The following is a 10,408-nucleotide window of genomic DNA, read 5'->3' on the forward strand; positions in this document are numbered from 1 at the left end:
TAAAATCATTATATACCTTTTAAGTTTAAAAATTATTTCTAAAGTTTATCAATTTTAAAGAAATTAATTCAAATATAATCAATTTAATAAATAAAAAATCTGAACTTCAGTTAACTTTTACTTATACTAAATACAAAAAAAATATGAATTTATATATAAATTATATAGAATTCATTTAGACTAAATAAGATTCAAATAAAATCGTTAATATTTCATAGAACTTATGAATAATTAAAAAAATTTTAATTTTTTACATGTTTGACCAAATAAGAAAAGGTTATTATATATGATATTGTAAAGAAATTTTACTTCAGAATCTTTAATCAAGTGGTTTTACTTAATAAAATAAAGGATAATTTTTGAAACTAATTTTACGTAGGTGAATATACATGATCACCTTAATTTGAAACCACACAGAATTAAATCAAAATTAAAATGAATTTTCAAAATAAAAACAGCTTCAAATTAAATATAGTTCAACATCTAATTAGTTTAATTGGTTTTACATGCACTTTTAGATTGGTCAATTTAAGCCTTTCACTAAAAATAAAAACCTAATAAAAAATTTTATTTATCCATGCAAACTAAATACCAACCTAAATCAGGTTTACCCAATGTTTTAATATCCTTAAAATTAGAAAACATCCCTAAAATTGCAAAGGGATATAAGTTCTCTTTTTAGGAGAAATCTTAGACCATTAATTAACATAATATTTAATTAATTAAGCAAATATTAATATTTTGAACATATTGAATAACTCCAACTAAGTATAAAATTGGCAAAGTATATTGTACAATTCCTTTCTATTTATTAATTATCAATCTCTTTCTCTCTCTATTATTAGTTATCCGATATGGATAAATGGTTTAAACGTGTGTATATATATATTTCATATAAATATATTTCATATAAATATATTCAAGAGAAGATTAAAGAAACATCAAATTTCATATAAACTATTAGATCAATTAAATATATATTATTTTTATTAGTGTATAAGATTTTTTTACCTTTATTGCCATAATCCAATTATTTCTAAGAGTATTATAAAAGAAAAATATCACGTATTCTTTTTTATAATAAAAAATATTGGGTAACTGCTTTTTATCTTTGATAATCGTCTATATGAAAAAGAAAGTGAAGGAAAAAATTAATCAAATATTCGCATATAGACTAGTTTATCATGAAATTATATTATTTATTCATAGAAAGAACTAAAAAAAAATTAAATTTCAAAATATTTATATGTAATATAATTTCAAAAATTTATATTTAAAAATTTATTCTATTTGAAAATTTACTTTTAGAAAATATATCCAATCAAATCATAGAAACATAAAAAAAAATTAATAAAAAATATTTTTTTTCTATTTTTATCTCCATCCTAAATAAAATACTTTAAATTATAATCAAAATAAAGTTAATAAATAATAAATTTAAAAAATAAAATATAAAAACTGTTAAGTGTCTTATTATCATATATATATTTATTAAAAAATAAATTTAAAAAAGATAAAACTTAAAATTCCGGATTCTTAATTATCAAATTTCAACAGAAGATTAAAAGAAATATCAAATTTCAAATAAAATATAACATCAATTAAACATTTGTTAATCTTATTATTGTAAAAAAAATTTTCACTTTTATTGCAATAATCTGATTATTTCTAAGAGTATTATAAAACCAAAATATCACATATTATTCTCTATAATAATAAAAAAAAAACTATTAGGTAACTAAAAAAAATGAAAGAAAAAAATTAATTAAATACTTTCATTTACACCATTCTATCATGAAATTATATTATTTTTTCAGAGAAAGAAGTAAAAAAAAAATTAAATATCTGAATATTTATATGCAATATAATTTCAGAAATTTATATTTAAAATTTTATTCTATTTAAATTTTTTTTAAAAAAAATATATAATCAAATCATACAAAAATAAAGAAAAAAAAGAGTATTAATAAAAATATATTTTTTTTTCTATTTTTATCTCACTACTAAATAAAATACTTTAAATTATAATCGAATGAAATCAAATAAATAATAAATTCAAAAAATAAAATTTTCAAAATTTCAAATGTCTTATTATCATATGTATTTATTAAAAAATAAATTTAAAAATAAATTATATCCTATCAACTAATAAACTGTAATTTTTTAATTGGCTATTATTAAGAGTATTTTAGAACATTTTAAATTTCATTAAGAGTGATATAGGTAATCTCATTATTCTTCCCTCTCCCTTCGTTCTCTCTCCCTTCGTTCCTACTTTTATATATAGTATAAATAGAAATATGAAATGATGAAAATGTTCGAGAGCTCTCTTTTTATTTAATATTTTATTCTTTTATTTAATTTATCAAAAATTTTTTATTTTTTATAATTTAATTTGATGTATTTTTTAAAAATAATTTTTAAAATAGTTAAAAGGATAATTAAACCTTTGAAATTTTAATTTTTTTTAAATAAATATATATGACTTTGAAATTTTTGAATTTAATATCATATCTATCTATCTATAAACTTGAGAGTGGAGATTTTATTACCATATTATTGTTTGTGCATTGATTTTAAAGTTACATATTAACATTTATTTATGTCATTTTGAAGCCTTTTTTAGCAAAGAAAAAATCTTGAAACAATTGGAATAAAAGTAGTTGCATGTTAAATATAAAATTGGATATTGCAAAATTTTTAGTTACCTTTAAATATATTTTTAATTTAACGAGTAGTAATAGTTTTTTTCTCAACGAGTTTGATCTTTTATCACTCTTTTTTGAAATAGTAGTCCTTTTATTTTTTATTTTATAAAGTATTTTAATTAAATGGGAGAGAAATACTTTAAATCGTTAATTTTAAATGAGTAAAAATACATGCTAATTTTTATTGTTTTAACCAAAACTAGTGTTACAACTCGCATGATGTGTGGAACAGCATTAAAGAATAAAACAATTTTTTATAACATCATTCAAAAATAAAATTTAATAAAATGATCATGAAATGCATTACAAAATTGTATCTCATTGAGATATGCTGAAAAAAGTTGCAATGCTATTATGTACATTCTTAATCTTAAGTATCCTGCGAAACCTTTTACCAAGATATGCAATAGCCAAAGCCATGCATGGTATGATCTGCATAAAAAAACTACACAAACACTATTTATGTATTTTTCATTTGTAATAATAATTGTTAAACTCTCAGAAATTGAGGGTTTGGAGAATTTAGAATTAGTCCCTTCTAGGCTTAATTGAGAATATTTATATTGATAGAGAGATAATTATAGTTGGATAAGGATAGTAGGAATCCTAGTTTATACGTTAATTAGAGTTTATTTAGGAGTCTAATATCTTTTATATTATTCTTTTATATATTTTATTATAGTATATTATCAGTAGTCCCCCTTAGTTATTTGGTCATTTATGTCCAACAGAAGTTGTCATGTGCTATTTTATATGTGTATACTTTATTTTTTTTATATTGTGATTACTAATAATTATAGATACTTTTTAAGCATGGAGTTCCTTTCCTGTTTTTGTTAGTTCAGCAATGGTTCTGTTTGGGAGAAACGGGGTGATAGTTCGTCTGCCTGAGGAAAACCTCAAGAGTCACTTCCTTTCAGTTATTTAATGAAGAACTCTTTTATTTATCCTCTTTGTATGATTTTGAATGTTGGCATAATTTCAATTTCTAAGTGTTTCTAATAAAATGTTCTCTATTGGCATCGAAGTGGTGTATGTCAATTGTCAAAGCGAGGTTTTCCTTATTGTCCTTAAGTGTGAACTTGTTTAAGTTGCCTTAACTTGAAATTTTACGGGCTAAAAGGAGCCTTTTAACTGAAGCACTGCTTAAGTTCGAGCCAAACTGGGGGACTATTTCTTAGCCGAACTGAAGGACAACTTAAATCTGAGTCGAACTGGGGGACTGTATAAGTCGAAGTTGAATTAGAGGACTGCTTAAGTCTGAGCTAATTTAGGGGACTATTTAAGTCCAAGCTGAACTAAAGGCTGCTTAAGTCCAAAATGGAGGACTACTTAAGTCCGAACCAAACTAGGGGGACTGCCTAAGTCTGAGTCGAACTGAAGGACTGCCTATATCCAAACTAATGGACTTGATTATGGACTGCTTAGGTCTGAACTGGAGAACTGAGTATGTCCAAACTGATGGACCTAGTTAAAGGGCAACTTAGGTCCGAACTGGCAACTTAGGTCCAAGCTGGAGAACTATGTACGCCCAAGTTGATGGACTTAGCTAAAGGCTGGTTAGGTCCGAATTGGAGAACTGAGCACGTTCAAACTGGAGAATTGCATTTGTCTGATCTGGTGGCCTTGGTTACGGAACTGATGGACTTGATTATGGACCGCTTAGGTCTGAACTGGAGAACTGTGTATGTCCGAACCTATGGACTTGGTTATAAAATGAGTAATGGAATAGTAAAAAATTTCTACGTAAGATCCTTCAGGAAAAAACTTAATGCATCGTGCCTCTCTTATCTTTTATAAGGCATGGTGTATTAAGTGAAAAAAAATCTGAGGTCTCTTTATTATCTTAATTTAAAGTCACTTTACATCTTATTGAGTGGAAATACAATAAGCCTTCTTCAAGTTATCTGAATTTCATGTCCGGAGTAATTCGGCACCCAAGGTTAGATATCTTTTCTGCTCCACCTCCTATTTGGTGAGTTCGCCCTCAGGTGCTAGGTTCAGCTCCGAGCTTGCTTTGGGCATGTCAAAAGGTTGATGCTCTTCTAACATTGTGTACTTGTTGTCATATGACATCCACATTATATGCAGGGTGAGGGGTATCCCTTTGAGTGCAACCGTGTATGCTTCTCAGCCATCTTTTGATCTCCCCTTACTGCAACAACCTCATTATTATCAAAGTAAAATTTTAGAGTTAGGTACCTGATGAGTTGAACCTTATTTCAGTGATGCCTAGCCCGGGATAATACTTTTGAGCATTGCTTGTTCAAGGGGGTGAACTGTTGGCCTTATTGTGATCTATCTTCTCTTGAGTAGGGTGCTCTAACAGTGTAGCTAGCTCATGGATGCCGATGGCGATCTTCTTTTGGGTGAACATCTCCTGATTGGAGAAGGGTGTCTTCTATGCCTAGAATTTTCTTCCTCAGATGATCTTTGGTGTTTTCATCCAATTTCATATATTTGTTAACTCTTGCCATGAGTGCTGCAAAAGTTAAAGGAGAATCTATACTCAAACGCTTGAATAGCTTGTTATATTTGCAATTCTTCGCCATGGCACTAATGGCCACTTTATCATTCAGGTTCTCAACCTGCATCGCCGTGCTTTGGAATTTAGAGACATATTGTCTTAATATTTCGCCATCTTCTCTCTTTAGGTCTATTAGATCACGCAAGATTTTCTTGGATGGCACACTTGTGATGAACCGAGCTCGGAATGCCACAGCCAGTTGGGAGAATGATTGGATGGATCATGCTTTGAAAATCTGATACCACTCTTGGACTGCCCCCTTAAGTGTGATTGGGAGGACCTTGCATATAAGATCTTCAAATTAGTTTGAAGGTACATCATGGTTCGAAAAATTGCCAGACGACTTTGGAGATTGGTGGATCCGTCATAAGGTTGGAAGTTTGATATCTTGAACTCTGAGGGGAAAGCCGCACCTAGGATATTATTGGAGAAGGGAGAGTCCTCCATGAGGCTGTAGTCTTCCGCTTCTCCTGTTTCTGTACACTCCCTGACCAGTTCTTTGACAATGTTTTGGAGATTGGCATTATCCATAACAGGCAGTGTGTGGCTCGGTTCAGGACTATAGGGAGCAGCTATACTGAGGTTCGCCTCCCACCCCGCCTCATGGAGTTATTTAGATGCTAGGTGGCTTTGTCATTTAGGTGATGGTAGAGGCACACTGTGTTCGTTGTGGCTTAGGTTTGTTGGTTCACTTGGAGGCATTAGTTTGCCATCTGGATAGGGGGTTTTCGAGAACACGTTTTAACACTGTGGTACTATGAGTATGCTTGAGTTAGGGCGCTCGCCACCTTAGAGTCGGTTGTCTGTGGAGGAGGCACCACGGCCTGTCCAGCTGCTTTAGTATGGTTGTCATCCTGACCCTCCAGATTATGGGGTTCAACCGACCTGTTAGTCATGGTATTCGGGGTGAAAAAAGGTTGAGATTATTGGGAATTGAATGTGTGTTCCAAGCTCACCGCACCAATTGTTAAGCTCTTAGAAATTGAGGGTTTGGAGAATTTAGAATTGGTTCCTTCTGGACTTAATTGAGAATATTTATATTGATAGAGATAATTATAGTTGAATAAGGATATTAGGAATCCTAGTTTATCTGTTAATTAGAGTTTATTGAAGAGTCTAATATGTTTTTTATATTATTCTTTCATATAATATTTTTTTTATATTATTCTTTCATATATTTTATTATTGTATATTATCAATAATTTTGGAAATTTAACTAATTATGTTGAAATAAGAAATTAAGTATTTTTTATTTTTTTGTTTATAATTTATTATAAATAATTGTTTATTATTTGAAATATTAATGTTTATACTTATCTAGTGCAGTGTGTCATAAGCGTGTGGATGTCCTACTTTTTGTATCTCGTACGCTTCTGTATCTCATGTCCCATATCCGTGCAATCTAACTCTTTGTACATGAGACTACTTTATATACTAAGCTAATCAACCGAATTTTTTTTTTGTTTTTTTTACCAAAAGAAAATGAAGTATTTTTTTTAAATTTGTTTTTTGTATCTTTTTTATTAATGAATGATAAAAAATATTCTCGTTACAACTAAAAACATATTTTGGTAGTTTCAACCAAGGTTTTTTTTAATTACAAATTAATAAATCATCATAAATACTATCAAGTGGTAAATTGTACTACTCATACTTGGCTTTCATATAAGGCAAATCACTCTCCTTTTATATATTATATAGATAAATAGTAATATAATTTAATAATTAAATTTATTTAAACAATATATTAATGTCCATGCCTGATGCACATAATTACAAGTAAAATATTAGATATTAGTTATTATAGTTAAAAATAGGTATTTGAAATAAAATCAAACTCAAAAGAAAATTTAAATTAAAGAAATGAAAATCTCCTAAGCATTTCTAATCCATTAATTCAAGTTAGATAACTTAAAAACAAATAGCACAAAAAACCTAATTGAAGAACCAAACAGGAGGATCAAGGTAGCCTTGGGTACATTGAGATGAGCATCATTTTTTTTTTTTTTTTATGTTACAGAGGATGAGCATCATTTAGTTTGGCTTAACCTACAAAAATAGCTCAAAATTTGCAACTTGTTGCAAAAACACTTTAATTTAATCTCCATTCCCCTAGCACCTCAATTTAAAAACTTAATACTATTATCACCCTAAAATCAAAATCAGTTAAGGTTTTGAATAAAATATTATTAAAATGGATCCCACCAAATCATTTTGGATAGTTAACTTTAACTGAAGCCCTTGAAAATTATCAAAACTCACTGTTTTGAAATGCAACAACTTGAATATAAGGTTTCTCTTTATTGGTAAAGACCGATGGACGTTCAAAGGATCAAGCAAAAGGTAATATACATCTTTGGTGTTCCTGTAAAGGAACTTCTCACCATTCTTGACTTGCACCTCTTATGTTTTCTGTGTGTCTTATTTATAAAATTTGGGTAGAAACAAAATTGAATCGTTCCTTCATCAACAAATATTTTTTTCTTTATTCAATCACTCAAAGTTTTCTCAACGCAGATATGTCAGTTTAACTAGCAAAAACCTCTTTATCTCTTCATACATATTCATATACAAGACACAAATAATGCAGGAAAAAAAGAAAAGAAAGTCGAACAATGCACATACCTCATAAGAGAAAACAAAACACAACTTGAGGCCGTGAAAGAGGATCGGAAGAAAGCAGTTACAGGGTTTATCTAGGAAGCAACTGCTGGTTTTTATAACGGCAGTAACTGAAGGGTTTATTGAAAAAGAAAAAAGCAAGTGAGTGCTGTTTCTAAAATTTATAAGGATTAACAGGTTAATCTGCCCCCTAAACTTTGACACAACATACAATTTGCCTAAAAATTAATTTTTTATACAATTTGCTTCTTGAACTTGCACCAAAAGAACAAAATGTCCAATTTTTTAAGAAAATTTTTTTTATGGTTTTAACTAACAAAAAATTACTTTGCTTTTAAAAAAACTAATAAAAATTTTCTTAAAAATTTAAAATTAGAAAATAAAAATTATTTAAAAATATAATAATAATTATAAAAATTTAAAGTATTTGATTTAAAAAATATTTGATTTGAAAAAAATTATAGAATTAGAAAAAGATTTGATTATATTGAAATGTTTAGTTAGAAAAATATTTTTTATTTTTTATTTGATTATTTTTTTAATTATATTTTATTTAGATCAAATATTTAATTGCGTTTTTAATCATATTTGATTTATGTCAAATAATTTATTTTTTGGAACAAAAATTGGGCAATTTGTACTTCTGGTACATGTTTAAGGAGTAATTTCTACAAACAAAAAGTTAATTTTTGGACAAATTGTATATTGTATCCGAATTTAAGGGCAAATTTAGCCTCATTCCAATTTATAACTAATTCAATCAATCTCCAAATTTCTATTCAAATTCATCTAGGATTTCAATATCCTAGAATCTATACAAATTGAAGAGATTAATCGAAAATATAGGGATACAAGCTTTAATAGGTGGTTTAAAACTAACATTGATGAGCGAAATATCCGGAAATGACATGGGTTAATCAGAATAAGTTCGGCCGATCTATCCCTCTCTCTCTCTCGCTAAGTAGCCAAAGAATGAAGAAAATCGAGCTAGGACGTTGAGAGGATGTCGAGATGATGGCTGGGTTGTGGGAGTGGCATTCCTTGGCCGTTGATCAATCGAAAAAAGCAAAGGAACGCCGAATATAGGCAATCGTTGACCGCAAGGAGAGGAGGAGGAAGGAGAAGGCTTTACTTCAGTTAAATCAAAACGATGAGTTTCGATAATTTTCAGGGACTTGAGTTAAGTTAACCTAAGTTGGTTTGGTGGGATCCATCTTAATAGTCAAAACCCTAGCTGATTTTGATTTTAGAGCGATAATATTACTAAATTTTTAAGTTGAGGTGCCAGGAGGACGACAGTAAGATTAAAGTGTTTTTGCAACAAGCCACAGAACTTAGAATATTTTTATAAGTTAAGCCATTTAGTTTAGTGCAGTTTGAAAGAGAAATTTTCAACCCAAACCAACTTGCAAAAAAGCATTCAACAAAAGTGAGATCATACTTTTTTTTTTTTTAAAGCACATCAGTTCTTTATTATTTATTATTATTGTTGTTGTAATTATTATTATTATTTCAAACACTTCAATTCTTTTGAAAGTGGCAATTATATCTCAGGTGCAGGTTTTCTCCATTTTCGTAAGTCAAAGGGAAATTTATTATTTAGTCCCTCAGGTTTTACATAATTATCCAACTAATCTCAAGTTTTGCGGAAATATCTAACTAGTCCCTCAGGTTTAACTCCGTCTAATTAAAAGGTCCTTCCGTCCGAAAAATTGGTTTTTTTTCCGTTAATTGAAGACTAAAAGACTAAAATACCCCTCCCTTCACTTCTTTGAACTCTTCTAATGTCTTCTAATCTTCAATTGCCATAAAACACTGTTTTAGATTGGCTTGGCTTGAAAAGCCTTCTATTCTTGAATTATCTATGAATTGCAGAGCATCAAGAGCATCGTCGAATTGGCATGGATAGCGATGCTCCGGAAGAAGCCGGTAGTTGACACAAATAATTATAGCAGACAGTTTGCGAGCAAGACGGTAGCAAAAGTCATCGTAAGGTTTTGAATTGGGTGCAAACAGAGTAAAACCACCGCCGTGGATGAAGAAAATAACTGGCAAGCCACCGCCATTTGTGGTGGTGGCGGCATTGGGACTGTAGAGGCGAAACCATAGGTTTCGCTTCTTATCAACGGTGATATCAGTGGTTTTGACGCCTTTGATTGGTTTCTTGGATGAAGAAGTTCTAAATTTGAAAAAGCTCATCAGAAAACGGTTGAAGGACCCACCTGAGAGACGGACAACGTCAGATAAGAAGCCTAAAAAATACAAGGAGAGCTTAGGTTTCCATGGCAGCTCCGGCCACTATGATCTAGACTTGGCCACTGTTCCGAAACCGGCGGTTCCGGTTCCAGAAAAATTGGAACCGGAATCGAACTGAAATGGTCCGGTTCCAGTTCCGGTTTGGAACCGTCCGGTTCCTGTTCCGATCCGATTACAAAACCGACGGTTCCATTGGTTTTCCGGCGAATCGCATAATTTAAATTTTAAATTTTGAATACCGGTTTAAAAAAAAATTATTTGAACATAAAAAATTAAAAAATGCACCTAAAAAATT

General features: G+C 29.6%; 1 pseudogene; it reads right to left on the bottom strand.

Annotated features, from left to right (window-relative positions):
• Window positions 1–9,648: 9,648 nt before the first annotated feature.
• LOC149493861 (putative carboxylesterase 18 pseudogene) lies at window positions 9,649–10,056 on the bottom strand (annotated as a pseudogene).
• Window positions 10,057–10,408: the final 352 nt, after the last annotated feature.

This window comes from Jatropha curcas, chromosome 9, assembly GCF_041381405.1.
Source record: "Jatropha curcas cultivar XTBG-Jc1 chromosome 9, XTBG_Jcur_1.0, whole genome shotgun sequence".
Lineage (NCBI taxonomy): Eukaryota > Viridiplantae > Streptophyta > Magnoliopsida > Malpighiales > Euphorbiaceae > Jatropha > Jatropha curcas.